The sequence below is a fragment of the Schistocerca americana genome, chromosome 1, assembly GCF_021461395.2.
Source record: "Schistocerca americana isolate TAMUIC-IGC-003095 chromosome 1, iqSchAmer2.1, whole genome shotgun sequence".
Lineage (NCBI taxonomy): Eukaryota > Metazoa > Arthropoda > Insecta > Orthoptera > Acrididae > Schistocerca > Schistocerca americana.
Window position 1 is genome coordinate 524215368 of NC_060119.1, and position 20715 is coordinate 524236082.

At 41.5% G+C, this 20715-nt stretch overlaps 1 protein-coding gene across 1 annotated transcript in view; it reads right to left on the reverse strand.

Annotated features, from left to right (window-relative positions):
* The window catches only part of LOC124624573 (acid sphingomyelinase-like phosphodiesterase 3a), a 1195211-nt gene that overhangs the window by 295744 nt on the left and 878752 nt on the right, over window positions 1–20715 (reverse strand). The window lies entirely within an intron of this gene.

Below are 20715 nucleotides of genomic sequence, written 5' to 3' on the forward strand. Positions count from 1 at the left end.
TTGCCTCGAAAAGTGGGTCACTGCCGGCAAAGATCTTCCACCTCCCGTCTCTGCGCGTCTGCGTGTGGGATGTACTTGTGTATTCGCAGATGTGTGCTTCCAAGAATACAGTATCTGTACTTTCCTGCTAAAAATGCGAGGAGTGAATTTTAAGCGGCTTACGACAATGACGTCGATGGCGGCTTTAAAGATTTCGGACAAATCTCATTTCCAGAGCTTTCCTCCCCTTGTATCAGGTTCTTAACAGGTTTTTACAAAGCAGAGCAATCTTCCTATCATCCGGGTGCGAATTGTCTCGTTAGTGCTTTATCTGCTGTGTATGACGAACTCGAAGGAATAAAGAAAGAAAAAGAAACCAGAATAATTCATTTAGATGGGATCAAAGTTGTTGTTTAGAATAAACTACTATTCATGTCAGTAACGGCAGACATCTTCATAGGCATTTGTCATCAAACACGTTTCATGCTCTTGCTGTCTTCAGCATTGTGGATGATGCTTTTCTGTAAGTCTGCATGAATATTTCAGACTCATACAATCTGAAAACCTATTTGAATAGTCGCGTAGTTACCTCTTCCCCCGGACTTCTCGCTTATTTAGTCGCAGGTCTTCCAAAGCCCTTTTAAATTCAGAATCTAATATTTGATTCCACTATGCCTTCTACATCGAATTCTATTTGTTCCTGGATCATGTCATCACACAGCTTCTCCTAGTATAGGACTTTATTGTATTCCAACTCTCGTCTTACTGATTATTCGCTCGTCATCTCCTTATACGTAGTGAATTATATCCAGCTATCTTTCATCTTCGGCTCGTGACTTAGGAATGTACGAGGTTTGTCCGGAAAATACATATAAAAGTTGAATAAGTCTTTATGTTAGAAGTTGCAGTCACCGCCAGGTGAGACTACTGCTGTAATGAATCCCATCAACGCTCATTTCGAGTCAGAGCACTCTGCGTGAAGGTGGGAGTGTGCGGCAGCTTGTTGACAGTTACCCTATTTCACCTGCCGTCGGCATGGAGCTCTCTCTGATTGAGGAACAGCGCGTCAACATCAAGTTTCTTGCAAAGCTAGGTAAGAATGGCCGTGAGATTTTTGAGGGTTTGAAACAGGTTTACGGAGACAATTCTCTGAGGGAACCAACCATGAACAAGTGGTTAAAAAGGTTCCAGGATGGCCGAGAAGAAGTGAACGATGACCCTCGCCCAGGACGCCCGTCGACATCGAGTTCCGATGCAAATGTTGAACGAATTCGGCCTTGTGTTCTTAAAGACCGTAGATTGACAGTCAGAATCATTGCTGACGAGCTGTCAATCACCAAAACAATCGTTCACGAAATCCTGACCCAAAAACTTGAAATGAAGAAATTGTGTGCGAAAATCGTACCGAAGCTCTTGACGCCAGAACAGAAAGCAAAGAGGGTTGAGTGTTGTGAGGGTTGGTTGGAAGCACAGGAACGAGGGGACTTTCTCAACCGAGTCATCACTGGAGGCGAGTCCTGGTTTTAAGAATTCAATGTGGAGCTCAAATCTCAAGGAATGGAAACTAGCAGCAGAACCGAGAACAAAAAAGTCGCGAAAATCAAGGTCCAATGTGAAGACAATGTTGATTTTTCGTTGAAGTTCTGACACGTCTCAGAACTCGTGTGGCCCGTGTTCAACCGGAGTGGGCAAAAGGGAGCAGGTGGATCCTTCATCACGACAATGCGTCCGCTCACACGTCGCTTGTTGTGCGCGAGTTTTTGGCCCGAAGCTCAATCACCATGACAGACCATCCACCTTATTCACCCGATTTAGCCCCGTGTGACTTCTTCATGTTCCCGAAATGCAAAATGGTGCTTCGGGGGCAGCACTTGGGAGATGTGGAAGCCATCAAGGCGGAAACGAAAAATGGTTCAAATGGCTCTGAGCACTATGGGACTCAACTGCTGAGGTCATTAGTCCCCTAGAACTTAGAACAAGTTAAACCTAACTAACCTAAGGACATCACAAACATCCATGCCTGAGGCAGGATTCGAACCTGCGACCGTAGCGGTCTTGCGGTTCCAGACTGCAGCGCCTTTAACCGCACGGCCACTTCGGCCGGCAAGGCGGAAACGACACGGCAACCGTACAACATCACAACTGAAGACTTTCAGCAATGTTATCAACAGTGGAAACGGCGTTGGCAGAAGTGTATCGCGTCTCAGGGCGAGTACTTTGAAGGAGACCGTATTGTAATACCTGAATAATTGTAAAATAAAGTTATTATTCGACTTTAATACGTATTTTCCGGACAAACCTCGTATAACAGAAGTTGAGTAATTTACACTCTGTCCTTCTTTCGTACCCATATCGAATTCTACTCCCGTTGTACCATTTTCTGCTGCTTTTGATATTATTTGTCTTTGTCTTACCAGAAATCTAATCTTACTTGTAATTACCTTCATTATTTCCTTGCCGCTTCACGTACTCACAACGCCATAAGGTTGCATTTAAAACCACAGAGTCCTGTTATCATGGTGTATCAAGAGATCTTTCGGGCAAGGTTCTCTCCCGTCCGAACACGCCTAGGGGGGCTGACGACCACATTGTCATCCTCAGCCTATGTGCGTCACTGGAGGTGGATATGGAGGGACATGTGGTCAGCACACTGCTCTCCCGGACGCTGTCAGTTTCCATGACCGGAGCCGCTACTTCTCAGTCAAGCAGCTCCTTATGGACTCACAAGGGCTGGGTGCACTCTGGTTGCCAACAAGACAACGGTCACCCATGCTGTTCATTTTTGGAACACAACCTAGACGAGCTTAGAGATAGAAGTGATGGCACTTTCTGCAGGCCTTGACCATCATTTTGCAGGACAATGCTCAAGCACGTACAGTGCAAGCTGCTACTGATTTGTTTGACTGATAGGGCTGCTTAGTGCTATACCACCTACCGCACTCCCCTACCTTAAGCTCTCGTAAGTACAGTTCGATTTCTGAACTGAAGGAAACACTTCACGGCATTCGCTTCACAACTGCTACAAATTCGTCGGGCAACAGACCGCGCCGCTCGAAATGTCAACACAACTGGCACTGCTAAGAGTATCCTACGACTTCAACATCGCTGGCAGTGGGTTATACGCAATGCTGGTGACTACGTTGAAGGTCAGTAAAACTTTAAAACTCGTATCTATTTTGTACTAGCTGTAAATAAGTAGTTGCCACCATCGAAGTTCCAACCCTCGTAAACTGGAAGTGCAGGGAAGGTAAGACGAGATAGTTGCATGAAAAATGTGAAATCGATTAGAAATTATCGTCGGAAGGACTGACACAGCATGTAGGAAAGTAAAAAGAACCATCTTGTCAAATTAAAGGCAGGGCTAGTAATATTAAGACCACAAAGGGAAATGCCAGTGTTAAATGCAGCGGACAGAGCGGATCGGTGGAAAGAGTACATTGAAGGCCTCTTGGAGGCGGAATATTTGTCTGATATGACAAAAGAAGAAGCTGGAGTCGATTTAGAAGAGATATGGGATTCAATATTAGAATCAGAAATTACGAGAGCTTTGGAGGACTGAAGATGTAAAAAGGCAGAACTGATAGATAACATGCGATTAGAATTTCTAAAATCATTGGAAGAAGTGCAACAAAACGACTGTTTACTTTGAAGTGCAGAATGTTTGCCTCTGGTGACATAACATCTCACTTTCGGAAAAATTTCATCCACATAATTCCGAAGGCTGCAAGAGCTGACAAGTGCGAGAATTATCGTACCATCACTTAACATCACATGCATCCAAGTTGCTGAGAAGAGTAATATACAGAAGGATGAAAAGAAAATTGAGGGTCGCTAGATGACGATCAGTTTGGCTTTAGGTTAGGCAAAGGCATGTTCATAGGAATTGCCGACCTAGAAAAAGCTTCCGACAATGCAAAATGGTGCAAGATTTCGAAATTATGAGAAAAATATGGCTTAGCTATAGGGAGAGACAAATAATATACAAGAGCCAGGAGGGAATAATAAGAGCGAACGACCAAGAACGAAGTGCTTGGATTAAAAAGGGTGTAAAACAGGGATATAGCCCTACTGTTTGTTCAACCTGTTCATTGAGAAGCAATTATAGAAATAAAGGAAAGGTTCAGGACTGGAATTAAAAGTCAAGATAAAACGATGTCAGTGATATAATTCGCTGACGAAATTCCTACGCTGAGTGAGAGTGAAGAGGAATTACACGATTTTCTGAAAGGAATGAACAGTCTGATCAGTACAGAATATGGATTGAGAGTAAATCGAAGAAGGACGAAAGTAATGAGAAATAGCAGAAATGAGAACAGCGAGAAACTTAAAATCAGGATTGAGGGTCGCGATGTAGAGAAAGTTACGGAATTCTGTTGCCTAGGGAGCAAAATAACCAATGACGCACGTTACAAGGAGAAAATCAAAAGCAGACAAGCCCTGGCTAAAAGGGCATTCATGGCCCAGAGAAGTTTACTAGTATCAGACATAGGACTTCAATTCAAGAAAAACTTTCTGTGAATGCACGTTTGCAGCACAGCACTGTATGGTAGTGAGACACAGGCTATGGGAAAACCAAACAGGAAGAATCGTAGCATTTGTGATGGGGTGCTAGAGACGAATGTTGAAAATTAGGTGGACTGAAAAGGTAAGGAACGAGGCGTTTCTGCGCACAATCGGAGAGGAAAGGAATATGTGAAAAACACTGACAAGTTTAAGTGAGATGATGACAGGACGTCTGTTAATACATCAGGGAATTACTTCCATGGTACTAGAGGGAGCTGTAGAGGGAAAAACTCTATAGGAATACAGGGATGGGAATACATCTAGCAAATAATTGAGGGTGTAGGTAGTTAGTGGTACTTTGAGATGAAGAAGTTGGCACAAGAGAGGAATTCGTGACGGGCAATATCAAACCATTCAGAAGACTGAAGAATAAAAATAAATAAATAGGATTGCATGCACGCTACTATGAACAGTATGTTGATCGCATTATTCTCGCGAAGACAGACACGAAGCCCACGCTTACCACACCAGTACAACTTTATGTGACAAGTAGCACAGCAGATAATGAGGACACTGAAGAAATATATTATGAGGCAAAACAAATTATTCAGATAGTTAAAGAAGACGAAATTTTTATAATAATAGTTGTCTGGAATTCGACAGTAGGAAAAGGAAGAGTAGCAAAAATAGTACAGGAATATGTAGTTTGGGAAAGCAATAAAAGAAGATACCGCGTAGTAGAGCTTTGCACAGAGCATAATTTAGTCATATCTACCAATTGGTTTAAGAATCATAAAAGAAGATTGTATACGTGGAAGAGAGCTGGAGACAACTGAAGGTTTCAAATGAGTTATATAGTGCTAAGACAGATGTTTAGGAACTGCAGGAATTTCCGTTGGCACATGTGGACTCTGATCATAATTTATCGCTTATAAACTGTAGATTAAACATTAAGAAACTGGAAAAAGGTAGTGAATTAAGGAGATGGGACATGTATAAGTTGAAAGAACCGGAAGTTGCCGAAAGTTTCGGAGGGAGCTTTAGGTAACGGTTCACTGTGTCAGAGGAAAGGAACCCAATATAATACGAATGTGTAGCTTTAAGAGTTGAAATAGTGAGACAGCAGAGGATAAAATAGGTACAGAATCAAGAACTTGAGAAATCCTAGTAATACGAGAGATATATTGAATTTACTTGATGAAAGGAGAAAAAGTATATAAATGTATTAAATAAAGCAGGATAAAAGGAATACAAATGTTTAAAAAATGATATTGACATGAAGAGCATAATGGCTAAGCAGCAACGGCTAGAAGACAAATTTGAGGAGTTACAAGCATATTTCACGACGGAAAGATAGATACCACCAGCAGGAAATTTAAGGAGGCCTCTGGGATAAACAGAAGCAGCTGTATAAATATGAAGCACTCAGATGGAGAACCTGTCCTCGGCAACGAAGGGAAAGCTGAAGGTGGATGAAGTGTGTAGAGAGTCTATAAAAAATGGTTCAAATGGCTCTGAGCACTATGGGACTCAACTTATGAGGTCATTAGTCCCCTAGAACATAGAACTAGTTAAACCTAACTAACCTAAGGACATCACACACATCCATGCCCGAGGCAGGACTCGAACCTGCGTCCGTAGCGGTCTCGTGGTTCCAGACTGCACCGCCTACAACCGCACGGCCACTTCGGCCGGCAGAGAGTCTATACAAGGGAGATAAACTTGAACGCAATATTATAGAAAGGGAAATGGACGTATATAGGAGATGATAAATACGATACTGCGAGAAGTATTTGACAGAACTGAAAGATGTAAGTTAAAACAAAGCCCCAGGAGTAGACGATACTCCGTCGGGACCACCGACTGCCTTGGAAGAACCACCCATGACATCTGGTGTGTAAGATGTATGAGACAGGCCACATATCCTCATATAATTCCAATTCCAAAAAAAGTCTCTGCTGACAGGTGTGAAAACTACAGAACTATCAGTTTCATAAGTCATCGTTGCAATACACTAAAGGAGAAACTTTTAAAAGCCGACCTCGGGGAAGATGAGTCAGAATTCCGGGAAATGTGGGAACAGCGAAGCGATACTGACGCTACGACTCATCTTAGACGATAGGTTAAGGATAGGCAAATCTACGTTAATAGATTTCAAGCAATCTGACAATGTTGACTGGAATTCTGAAGGTAGCAGCGGTAATAAACAGGAAACGAAACGCTATTTACAACTTGTACAGAAACCAGATGGTCGTTAAAGCAGGTGACGGGAATCTAAGGGAAGCAGTATTTGAGAAGAAAGTGACACAGGGACGTCGCATATCCCCGATGTTATTCAATATGTACGAGTACACAGTAAAGGAAGTCAAACAGAAATTAGGAATATTAATTAACGTACAGGAAAAAAAAAATTTTTTTTTAGATTTGTCGATGACGTTGTAGTTCTGTCAGAGGTAGCAAAGAACTTCATCTTGAAAGAAGGATATAAGATGAACATTAACAGAAGCAAAATAATGATAGTGGAACGCAGTGGAATTAAATCAGGTGATGCTAAGGCAATTAGATTAGGAAACTAGGCACTTAAAGTAGTAGACGTGCTTTGATTATGGGCATCAAACTAACTGATGATGGCTGAAGTAAAGTGGATGTAAAGTGAACCATCACAATGGCAAGAAATTCGTTAATATTAAATATAGAATCAATCGTTAAAAATGTTGAAATTATTTGTTTGGAGCTTAGCGTTGTATGAAAATGAAAGATGGATGACAAACAGTTCAGACAAGAAGAGAACAAATGTTTCATATGGGTCTGAGCACTATGGGACTTAACATCTGAGGTCATTAGCCCCCAAGAAGTTATAACTACTTGCATCTAACTAACTTAAGGACATCACACACATCCATGGCCGAGGCAGGAATCGAACCTGCGACCGTAGCAGTCGCGAGGAAGAAGGGGACATATGCTTTCGAAATTTGGTGCTGCAGAATATTGTTGAAGATTAGATGGGTGGATCACTTAACTAATAAGGAAGTAACGAAGAAAATTGGGGAGACAAGAAGTTTGTAGCACAAATTGACAAAAAACGGGATCGGTTGATAGCACACACAATGAGACGTCAAGGGGTTACCAACTTAGTGGTTGGTTGGTTTAAAATGGAGGGGTGGGGGGAAGCGGTGGGGGGAAGGAACCAAACTGCTTAGTCATCGGTCACCAACTTAGTGCTAGAGGCAAGTGCGGAGGGTAAAATCCATAGAGTATGACCGAGGGATGAACATAGTAAACAGATTCTGAAGCATGTAGGTTATAGTAGTTACTCGCAGATGAAGAGGCTCGATAGGATAGAGTAGCATGGAGAGCTGCATTGAACCATTCTTCGAACTGGCCGGCCGCGGTGGTCTAGCGGTTCAGGCGCTCAGTCCGGAACCGCGTGACTGCTACGGTCGCAGGTTCGAATCCTGCCTCGGGCATGGATGTGTGTGATGTCCTTAGGTTAGTTAGGTTTGAGTAGTTGTAAGTTCTAGGGGATTGATGAGCACAGATGTTAAGTCCCATAGTGCTCAGAGCCATTTGAACCATTTTTTCTTCGGACTGAAGACGAAAACAGAGACAGTATAAACCAAATACTTATTTATGTTAACAGCATGCAACACCGATAAGAATATTGGTTTAGACGTTTAGTACAGAAATTAAGTCTGCAGCTAAATCCGTGCAGTAGGTCGAGTAACACTTGTGATAGATCATAAACACTGTAAACAAATTAATGTTATTACTGTAAGCATGTGCCACGAACCTACTATGCTGTCATATTAGGAGGAGAGGTGATACTCCTACGTGGCGCGTCCCAGGTGGCGGATAGGGAAGTCCTCACCGGTTTACTGGCGGACTTGAGTGAAATAAAATAGCTCTTGCGGACCAAACACACCCTCTGCGGTTAACAACCGGAGTTATAAATCGGAGCTTGCTCCAACTAAGGTTGACAACCTTCGACAGTCAAAAATGGAAAGGTCTTTTAGGAAAAAAATTCCACCGTCCTGCTCAAAAGGGCAGGAAAAGGCTACATCGGATTCGGTGGGTAGTCAACTAGAAGATAGCAACGAATCGGAGCGTTTGCAACCATCCAAATGCACACTAAAACACAAAAAGAAGATTAAACAAGAGCAAATAAATTATATAGCAACACACAACATAAACTCACTACTTCAGACCGGAAAACTCAAGGAGCTCACAGATGAACTAAATAAATAAATAAAAAAATTTAATAACAGGGATCCAAGAAATGAGAAACACCACAGAGGACCCATTCGAATCACAAGGATACAGAATTTATAATGGGAAACCAGGAGAGAGGGCAATGAAACAATGTCCCCTGGAACAGGGTTTTTAGTAAACATAAAAATAATAGATTCAGTAATGGATTTCCAAGCAGTATCACCAAGAATTGCGACTCTAAGCTTTAAAACAATGAATAAAACCTATACAATAATAAATGCTCATGCCCAACAAATGAAAAAAATTGTCTAACAAAAACAATGGAAGCGGTAGATAAATTTTGGGACCTTCTAGAACAAACTGTGAACAGAGTAAATAAAAAGAATGTAAAAATCTTATTGGGAGATTTCAATGCTCAGTTGGGAAAAGAAAGGAAATATAAGGATATAGTTGGAAAATGTAAATTTACAAACAAAAACGGTCAAAGACTTGTAGAACTCTGCAGAGAACACAACCTTATATCTAAATCAACATACTTTAAGAGGAAGCCAAGTAAACTTAAAACATGGAAACATCCAGACTGGAGGAAGGGCGAGTGGCAGCTAGACCATGTCTGTATGGACAAAAATTTTCATGAGGAGATCCACAATGTTAAAGTACTGAGAGGAGTAGACAAGGCTCAGACCATTATATGGTTAAAATTAAAATCAAATTCACACCGTTAAAGAAGAGGACCGGAAAAAGTAATAAAATAAAAAGGAGGTTTGACCCACATCAGCTAATTAAAAATAATAAGTACCAACCAATAACACAAACCATCAAATTAACAGATGATCTAGAACAACTAGTGCCTAATCTTAAAAAAGAAGCAGAGAATCTAGCTCCCTTGAACCCACGAAGGAAACATTCATGGTGGACATCAGAATGTGACAAATTCCATGAAGATAGACACCAAGCATGGTTAAAGTTTCAAACACATAAAACTGAAGAAAATGCCATCAACCAAAAAAATGAAAGAAAAAAATTCACTCAAAATATTAGAAGAATCAAGAGAGGATTTCATAAAGATATTATAAAGTCTATAGAAGGTAATTATCATAAAACCAACTCCAGGAACTACTACAAAATCTTTGGGAAACAACTACAACACTATGAGGCCCCTACACTAATACTGAAAGATGAAGATGGAGGAATGACACACAGTAACAAGGAAAACGCAAAAGCATTTTACAAACTTCTGAATTGCGAGGAACCCAAAGAACCCTTACAAATCAACATAAATACCCAAATAAAAACCAAACCTAACAAACTAGACCCTCCAACTTTCCAAGAAGTAGAAGAAATTCTTAAAGAACAAAAAAATTATAAGGCATGTGGAGAAGATCAGGTTATTGTTGAAATGGGGAAATATGCGAGTGACACAGTCAAGACCTCCTTACACATGGCTCTAACAAAAATTTGGGTAACAGAACAATTTCCCAAACATTGGACCACAGCTATCATCCACCCACTGCACAAAAAGGGAGATAAGAGCAACCCAGACAACTACAGAGGAATCTCTCTCCTAGATTGCACATATAAAATTCTATCCAAGATCCTATATGAAAGAATCAAGGAGCAATTAGAACAGGAGTTACGGGAATATCAGGGAGGTTTCAGACCATGGAGAAGCTGTGCAGAGCAGATAATTAGTTTAAAATTGATTATGGCATACTACAAGAAACGGAACAAACCTCTGGCAATAACATTTGTAGATTTTAAGAAGGCATATGACTGTCTCCACAGACCTTCAGTATTAAAAATTTTAAGAAATCTAGGACTACATCCAAAACTAATTAAAATAATACAACTCACTCTAACCAACACCAAATCAAAAGTGAAGTTTAGAGGAGAAATTTCGGAACCATTCCTCATAAAAACAGGCTTAAGACAAGGTGACTGCCTATCACCATTACTTTTCAACTGTGCACTGGAATACATAATGAGAGAATGGTACAAGGACAATCCAAAGAGGATAAGAATTGGAAGTGCAAAAGATGATATTAGCTTAAACTGCTTGGGATTCGCTGATGATCTTGCTCTCCTAGCCAACACCGTTCAAGAAGCCAGGCAACAAGTGAAATCACTACAAGAAATAGCAGAGAAAGTAGGCCTTAGAATATCATTTGAAAAAACGGAGATTATGCTAACTGATTCACCACTTGCAAACAAAATTACAATAGGAGAACAGGAAATCAAAATTGTTGATAAATTTAAATATTTAGGCGAAATAATAACATACAATCTAAATGAGAAGCCATCATGGCAAAATAGAATAAAAAAACTGAACTATGCAAATTACATTACCAAAACTACATACAACAAAGAAAGCATATCTATAGATGCAAAATTAAAACACTATAAAACAGTTACACAACCAGAAATAACGTATGCAGCTGAAACTATCTTCAAAACAACAAATACAGCAGAAATTGACAGAATACTAAATAAAGAAAGAAGAATAATTAGGACATGAATAAATAAACAGTATAAAATAAATGGACATTGGAGAATAGCATCAAATGAAACAGTATATAAGAAAATAGAACCAGTCATGAGCACAATCAGGAAGAAACGCATCTCATTCTTTGGACATCTGATGAGAACTCCAGAAAACAGAATTAGTAAAAAAATAATACAAAAATTGTGGAATAGCAAGAGCGCCATTAAATGGATCACATAAATTAAGGAAGATATAAAAGAACTTCAAATTACAGTAGATGACCTAAAAAACAAGACAGAGAAAACCAGAATACTGCAAGACCCGCAAACCAGACTACAAATGAAAATCAATAAAAGCAGTACAGGAAGAGTTGTCTCAGATGAAGAAAGAAAGAAAATATCTGAAAGAATGAAGAAATATTGGGCAGACACAAGAGCAAAACAACTTTCATATAAGAATAGCCTCTAATAATTATATTACCTAAATATATTAAGTTATTGTCGAACCAAATTGTATCCATGTGTAACAACTTGTTTTGAACTTTGTATTTTTGACTACAGTGGTCCAATGAAGGCCATAAAATAAATAATAAACTGTAAGCATGTGACGGGAAATTAGATTTGACATCCAGCCGACCAATACTTTAATCAACAACTGGAGTTAATTAAAATCATCCCGGTGTGAAGTTGCAGCGCCGGACTGTCAGTGCAGGCACACAACGCGTCGACCGCCGCGACACTTGTGGCGCCGGCGAGAGTGCAGTCTCCAGCCGCGTGCAGCGAACGCTGGCGGAGTGCCCTGCATTAATATTATCGTATTAGTCCGGCGTCAGGTTAATTATTCACGGAGTGCTAATGGTGCAAGGGAAATTGTATAAAACGCTGAAGCAGGAAATACAGCCCCATTAATTTATATTACGTAGGCGGCAAGCGGCGGAAAGTATGTTATTTGCACGAATCTAAAGTTACGACAACGCACCGTATCTTCAATTACGCCAGTTTTGCCAGTTACTGGTGTTTCGACCATACCAGGACAGCCCGTACGAAAAGAAAATGCTATGCAAATCCATGATGAGTAATGCACAGAAGCTGCGACGAACTCCGAATATTCATTTAGTTCATCATATTATACTTTTTGGAAGTATTAATTCTGATTCATTGAACTTTTAACAGCAAGAAGCGGAGGTACAATCTGCAGTTCTTTACGAATCTAAAAGTGGGAATCCATTAGATCATTGCCTTTACATTACTTTGGAATGCACTGAATGCACAATATTTGCAATTAATGTTATCGACTCTTATCCCTTCTATCATGAAAGAAGGTTGTATACATGGAAGAACCCTGGAGATACTATAAGGTTTCAGGTAGATAATATAATGGTAAGACAGAGATTTAGGAACCAGGTTTTAAATTGTAGGACATTTCCAGGGGCAGATGTGGACTCTGGCCACAATCTATTGTTTATGAACTGTACATTAAAACTGAAGAAACTGCAAAAGGGTGGGAATTTAAGGGAATGGGACCTGGGTAAACTGACTAAACCAGAGGTTGTAAAGAGTTTCAGGGAGAGCATAAGGGAACAATTGACAGGAATGGGGGAAAGAATTACAGTAGAAGAAGAATGGGTAGCTTTGAGGAATGAAATAGTGAAAGCAGCTGAGGATGAAGTAGGTAAAAAGACGAGGGCTAGTAGAAATCCTTGGGTAACAGAAGAGATACTGAATTTAATTGATGAAAGGAGAAAATACAAAAACGCAGTAAGTGAAGCAGGCAAAAAGGAATACAAACGTCTCAAAAATGAGATCGACAGGAACTGCAAAATGGCTAAGCTGGGATGGCTAGAGGACAAATGTAAGGATGTACAAGCTTATCTCACTAGGGGTAAGATAGATACTGCGTACAGGAAAATTAAAGAGACCTTTGGAGAAAAGAGAACCACTTGCATGAATATCAAGATCTCAGATGGAAACCCAGTTCTAAGCAAAGAGGGGAAAGCAGAAAGGTGGAAGGAGTATATAGGGGGTCTATACAAGGGCGATGTACTTGAGGACAATATCATGGAAATGGAAGAGGATGTAGATGAAGATGAAATGGGAGATATGATACTGCGTGAAGAGTTTGACAGAGCACTAAAACACATGGGTCGAAATAAGGCCCCGGGAGAAGACAACATTCCATTAAAACTACAGACAGCCTTTGGAGAGCCAGAGCTGACAAAACTCTACCATCTGGTGAGCAAGATGTATGAGACAGGGGAAATTCCCTCAGACTTCATGAAGAATATAATTCCAATCCCAAAGGAAGCAGGTGTTGACAGATGTGAAAATTACCGAACTATCAGTTTAATAAGTCACAGCTGCAAAATACTAACGCGAATTCTTTACAGACGAATGGAAAAACTGGTAGAAGCCGAACTCGGGGAAGGTCAGTTTGGATTCCGAAGAAATGTTGGAACTCGTGAGGCAATACTCACCCTACGACTTACCTTAGAAGAAAGATTAAGGAAAGGCAAACGTACGTTTCTAGCATTTGTAGACTTAGAGAAAGCTTTTGACAATGTTGTCTGGAATACTCTCTTTCACATTCTGAAGGTGGCAAGGGTAAAATACAGGGAGCGGAAGGCTATTTACAATTTGTACAGAAAGCAGATGGCAGTTATAAGAGCCGAGGGACATGAACGGGAAGCAGTGGTTGGTAAGGAGTGAGACAGGGTTGTAGCCTGCCCCCGATGCTATTCAATCTGTATATTGAGAAAGCAGTAAAGGAAACAAAAGAAAAGTTCAGAGTAGGTATTAAAATCCATCGAGAAGAAATAAAAACTTTGAGGTTCGCCGATGACATTGTAATTCTGTCAGAAACAGCAAAGGACTTGGAAGAGCAGTTGAACGGAACGGACAGTGTCTTGAAAGGAAGACATAAGAGAAAATCAACAAAAGCAAAACGAAGATAATGGAATGTAGTCGAATTAAGTCGGGTGATGCAGAGTGAATTAGATTAGGAAATGAGGCACTTAAAGTAGTAAAGGAGAATTGCTATTTGGGGAGCAAAATAACTGATGATGGTCGAAGTGGAGAGGATATAAAATGTAGACAGGCAATGGCAAGGAAAGAGTTTCTGAAGAAGAGAAATTTAACAATGGGTATTGATTCAAGTGTTAGGAAGTCGTTTCTGAAAGTATTTGTACGGAGTGTAGCCATGTACGGAAGAGAAACGTGGACGATAATTAGTTTAGACAAGAAGAGAATAGAAGCTTTCGAAATGTGGTGCTACAGAAGAATGCTGAAGATTAGATGGGTAGATCACATAACTAATGAGGAGGTATTGAGTAGATTTGGGGAGAAGAGGAGTTTGTGGCACAACTTGAGTAGAAGAAGGGATCGGTTGGTAGGACATGTTCCGAGGGATCAAGGGATCACCGGTTTAGTACTGGAGGGCAGCGTGGAGGGTAAAAATCGAAGAGGGAGACCAAGAGATGAGTACACTAAGCAGATTCAGAAGGATGTAGGCTGCAGTAGGTACTGGGAGATGAAGCAGCATGCACAGTATAGAGTAACATGGAGAGCTGCATCAAACCAGTCTCAGGACTGAAGACCACAACAACAACAACATCCCTACCATAATAACTTGGACATACGGCTTACCTAAGAATGAGGATAAAATAAAGGGTTATCTCTTTTAATTTGGTACTCACTTACCTAAAGAGAACTGAGCTGATAATATACTTTTGGAAAGACTTCATGACACTGCCCTCTGCGATTTTGAATATCGCTTGGTGGCGTTTTGGGTACGTGGCGCGGAAAGGAAATAATGTAGGTGGACCAGCGGCACATTGGGAATCATTTTAAAGACATACGGGCCACAAGTTATAAATCAACTGACGTAAGTGTCGTTGACAGAGGCGAGATTGATACGGCCCGACGTCTGGGAACGAGAAACCTAGAATTTGGTCTGCTGTTCATATACTGCTGTCATGAGCGTGTATGGAAAGTAGATGGAGCACGGTCAAAACAGTGAGTGGGCGAAAAGGTATTTGCCTTTCCTGCCACACCACAGAACAAACTCGGAGGCTTGATCGCCATGTAAAGCTGGATATGTGGCTATGTGTGGCCGAATTTCCGACAGAGTACAATGCTGGTTCTGCCGCAGATTGTGCGGAGCACGTCGCCCAGGGGATGTTACTGAATGGGAGCCTCCACAGCAGACAACCTCTACGTGTTGCACAAGCTGACTCAACGATATCGTGAGTTACTATTGCAGTGAGCACGCGACTGTCGAGAATAAACTGCGTACGAATGGGAACGTGTTTCCTGGTTCGAATGAATCACGGCGAACAGCGGCTAACAACATAAAGCGCACTACAGACGCAGCCCGGCGAAGGCTATGTTAAGGGAGACATTCACAATGCGACCCGTGGCATTGTTCACGCAACTGATGTTTACAAGTGTGTAAAAGACTGCTGTTGGCCAGCGCCTTGTACGTCTGTTTGACGAGTAATTGGCACATGAAAATGTACCCCAGATTCCGTTGCATTGTAGTAACAAATAATTTCTGGCTTATTTTTCATGGTATCATTTTCAATGGAATGATGCATTGAAGACACAAGAATTACTGCCTTGTATCTCTTAGGAACAAATGAAATCAGTGTTGTATTCTCAGAGAATCCATATAATGCTGACCCAACTGGCCTACTTTTGTCAGCCAAAAACCCTTGGGGAATTTCGCGTTTGTTCTTTCTGACCGTTCCTATGTACATTAGTCCTCTCTTGCTCAGCTCACGAATGAGTTCTGTTGATGTAAACCAGTCAGCGGTAATGTTTCTGTTACTTCCTTCTGTTGGTTTGCATAGACGTAAAAGAGCCTGGGTTAGTTTCGCAAGCTTTTTCTCTTCTTCTGTGAGGCCACATCCATCACTATCTGTTCCTGAAGTTTTCTATTGGGATGCATTAAATACTTTGTCTACAGCGATATTCCAACAACTCCGGAGGACCTGCTGGTACGTATCGTGCTTGCTTGTGATTCCCTTGAAGCAGTAAATAATTCTTTCATTCAACGAGTGCACCAGTGTATCAGTGTCAAGGGTCACCACTTTGAGCATCTTTGAATGTTCTACTCCTTGGCAATGGCACAGGAGAGTCAAGGTCAATTTTGTGTTACGTTTTTTACTTGGTTTTCATTTTTTTTCTAACAACTCCAGCCGGTGGATGAGTTTGTGATCCCGGAGACAAAGTCAATGTTGCCTTATGTAAGTAATAACGTTGTGTTTCAGTGAATGGTACACTGTGATACATTTTTGCAAAGGTCTTTAGGAGAGGAAGTGAATCATCGAATAAAAAATACAGGGTTACATTTAAAAAAGTCATTCCGCTGTTCATTTCTTTGTAAGAAACAAAGCTACAACGAAGGCAATCATGCAGATTGATGTCCCCCTGACGGCTAAGGAACATTTGCTTGAAACATTTTGCCATTTGCATCTGGACAAACATTTATTTTTGGTGGTCAAGATAAATGGGACACCCTGTATATTAATTTACACTCTCACAGCGAGACTTTGCTGGATGCTGGCAAAGTCTCTCTGTCACAGTGTACATTAGTATAGTTTGCGTGAAAGTGTGTGTAGTGATGTAACAACTGGACATCAAAATGGAGGCAGACAGATGGACACTAACGAGAAAAGCCGCCCATACTGTCGCAAGCGAGCTCCAAGCATAACGCTAGAAATAATGATGTAACTTCCAGAAACCATATGAAAATGAACCTGATAAGGTTTGAAAACCAGTTCAGTTTTTGATATAACATGAATGAGATTTTCACTCTGTAGTGGAGTGTGCGCTGATGTGAAACTTCCTGGCAGATTAAAACTGTGTGCCGGGCCGATACTCGAACTCGGGACCTTTGGCTTTCAAAAGTCCCGAGTTCGAGTCTCGGCCCGGCATACAGTTTTAATCTGCCAGGAAGTTCTATATAACTTATTTACATAAGTCGATTTGTTTCCACACTCGCTGTATTCCTGGTTATGTGACACTATAGGGACGTGTTTATATTTCAGGCACGTATAGATATGAGGGTGGACTGCATTGTGCGCTTTACATCTGTAATAGTGCTCCGTTTAAGCATGGGAGGATGTTCGCTTTTTGAACCCATGGATGTCCACGTGAATGTTCCCCAGAGCATAATGGAACCGCTACCAGCTTGTCTCCGTCCCACAGTATGAGTGTCTAGGAGTTGTTCCCCTGAAAGACGATGGATTCGTACCCTTCCATCAGATGATGAAGGAGATTTCGAGATCCATCAGACAATGCAACGCTCTACCACTGCGCCAACGTAAGGTGCCAATGGTCCCGTGCCCATTTCAGTCGTAGTTGCCGATGTAGTGCGGTTAATATAGGCACATGCATGGTACATCGGCTGCGGAGGCCCATCGTTAGGAGTGCCGTGTCCTCAGACACACTTCTGTTCTGTCCAATGTTTAAGTACGATGCTAGTTCCACCACTTCGTCGCCTGTCCTGTGTTACCAATCCGTCCAGCCTATGACATCCGACATTTGTAACGAGGTGTGGCCGCCCATCCCCACGACCTATGGACTTGTTTCACCTCGGTTTCGACACGTATCGAAGACTCTCACTACAGCACTCTTCGAACACCCGACAAGTCGTGCATTGCGCTCGCCCTCCCCATTTTACGAACGGACAGTACGCTCCCTGGTACTACATGCACCGTGCATGTGTCTGACTAGTAGTCATCCCTTGCTAGGTGACGCTGCTATCGCCTGGACTGGTTTATATCGATTGTAGGTCGCTGGTCATAATGTTCTGGCTGATAAGTGTATGTATGTGAGTGATCCTTATCTTTATTTGTTAAAATAAATGTGACAAATTTAATTACATTATTCCGTCTAGTGCTACATGTCCCTTTATTTATTAACCAAATACCACAGTCAAGCTGCAAATTAAAATATAATAAGCAGTGAAAACCAAATAAGGACCATATAAATAGTGCCCAGCTTGGGGCTGCTCTAGCTAAGTTCGTCAATACACTCTCGAACCTGACGTCACTCTGGTTAACCCTTTTTACCCTGTAGCACGAGCTCGGTTTACACAGGAGTCATTCTCTTTGTCTTTGTCAAAGTAACTGTCCAGCGTTTACCTCGAACGATTTAGGCGCACTATGGAAAACACTTATTTCGATGTTTGGCAGCGTGTCTGAACACGTCACCTCCAGAGCGTGAGTAAATACTGTAACCAATTTTACACCTCGCAATAAATAATTCATAAGTGTGAATTTGAGTAAAAAAGCAAAATGGGTTTCTTTATTATTACATGAAATGAGGTCGAAGTTCGTTTGGCGCTTGTTTTCGAAATAAGTAGTGAGAAATTTTTGAAAATGTCTTTTTTCTCTATATTACACTTTATCTAAATATTCATAGTAGCCCAGAACCTGGTTTTGCATTCCACGATCTAAAACTGCTCCCATCGACGACGATAAAATTCGTGCTGCTCCAATCCTCTAACGATCTTTGTAGCTGAGTTGGGTTCTGGACAGCTTCATCAGATAAGACGATGTAACGGAAGACGAGGAAATTCCCTCCATCAAAATGAATTAATCAGATTTCTTGTGTACTTTGCGATCTCGTGCAGCCGAGCGTTTTCATCTCGATCTGTTGCCCAATAACTTTCCGGAACAAATTCCAGAGCGGAGCACTTCAACATTCGGAAACGCATTTTCATCGTAATCATAAGATGATTAACACGCTCACTGTCAAGGCAACAAATTCCTCTAACGTTTTAAGGAACACGACAAATCCCGTGACAATAATATGTAATCCATGATTGCTACCTGCTTATTCAGCTATTATTCAACTACAAAAAGTAGAGAAAGCACAATTTTTGCATTGGAATAGTGTAAACTGCTATCATTTCGAAATGGTAATGCGAGTCGTTTCACCCACCTTGTGCAGTTTCCATAAAGAGCCATAACTTAAACGATTTATAAGTTTTTTACATGAATAAGGACGGCATCGACAAACGCACGGTTTACATCTCAGACTCACACATTCGTGTGTGATAAGAAACGCACGCATAATGATACGTAGCAGTACCGATCGCTGCGATAAAGGGACGATGTACGATGCAATGAAACCATCATGCACAGAAGGCACTAAAGAGGCAACCCGAACCATGATCGTCCTACCAACGCGATTGGACAAACCCAGATCCCAATCCTATTCGACTGTGTCCCAGCTACGCTAAACAACAATGACGTCAGATCGCCTCACTAGCTGCAAAAGTGCGCTCTGTCCTCAGAATGTTCCAGAAACTATTTAAACACAATCAGAATGCTTGTATCTTATTGGGGATAGGGTTTCTCCGAAGATGATATAGGTTTAAAAGAAGATACAAATGACCTGGCACTATGTTTCTGTGTACTTTATGGGTGAGATACAACAGTAGATGCATCAAGAGGGCAATTTTGTCTCTTCGGAACATTCACATACCGTGCTATCTGGCGTAGTGTCGTATATAGTGCACTGTTTGCAAACGGAATGCTCGATGTACTGGTACCCTACCCTCATCGTATCCATCATTTACTTTATCTATCGGTACACCTGTCCAGTATCGTGTAGGCCTCCGGCGAGTCAGCAGAACTGCCGCAACACGACGTGGCATGGACTCGACTAATGTCTGAAGTAGTGCTGGAGAGAACTGACACCATGAATCCTGTAGGGCTTTCCATAAACCTGTAGGAGGACAAGGGATTGAGATCTCTTCTGAACAGCACGTTGCAGGGCATCCCAGAAATGCTCAATAATGTTCCCGTCTGGGGAGTCTGGTGGCCAGCGGAAGTGTTTAAACTCAGAAGTGTGTTCCTGGAGCCACTCTGTAGCAGTTCTGTACTTATGGGGTATCGCATGTCCTGCTGGAATTGCCCAAGTCTGTCGGAATTCACAGTGAACGTATGCAGGTGATCAGACAGGAAGCTTAGATACGTGTCACCTGTCATAGTCGCGTCTAGACGTATCAGGCGTCCCACATCACTCCAACTGCACACACCCCACACCATTACAAAACCTCCAGCAACTAGAACACTCCCCTGCTGACATGCAGCGTCCATGGATTGACGAATCTGCCTCCAAAGCCGTACTCGTCCATCCACCCGACACAATTTGAAACGAGATTCTTCCGACCAGGCAACATGTTTACAGTCATCGATAAGTCCAACGTCAGTGGTTCAAAAAATGGTTCAAATGGCTCTGAGCACTACGGGACTCAACTGCTGAGGTCATTAGTCCCCTAGACCTTAGAACTAGTTAAACCTAACTAACCTAAGGACAACACACACATCCATGCCCGAGGCAGGATTCGAACCTGCGACCGCAGCGGTCTCGCGGTTCCAGACTGAATACATAGAAAGAAGGATCCTTTATTGTATGATTATATGATAGCGGAACAAACACTGGTAGCAGTTACTTCCGTAAAATATCTGGGAGTATGCGTACGGAACGATCTGAAGTGGAATTATCATATAAAACTAATTGTTGGTAAGG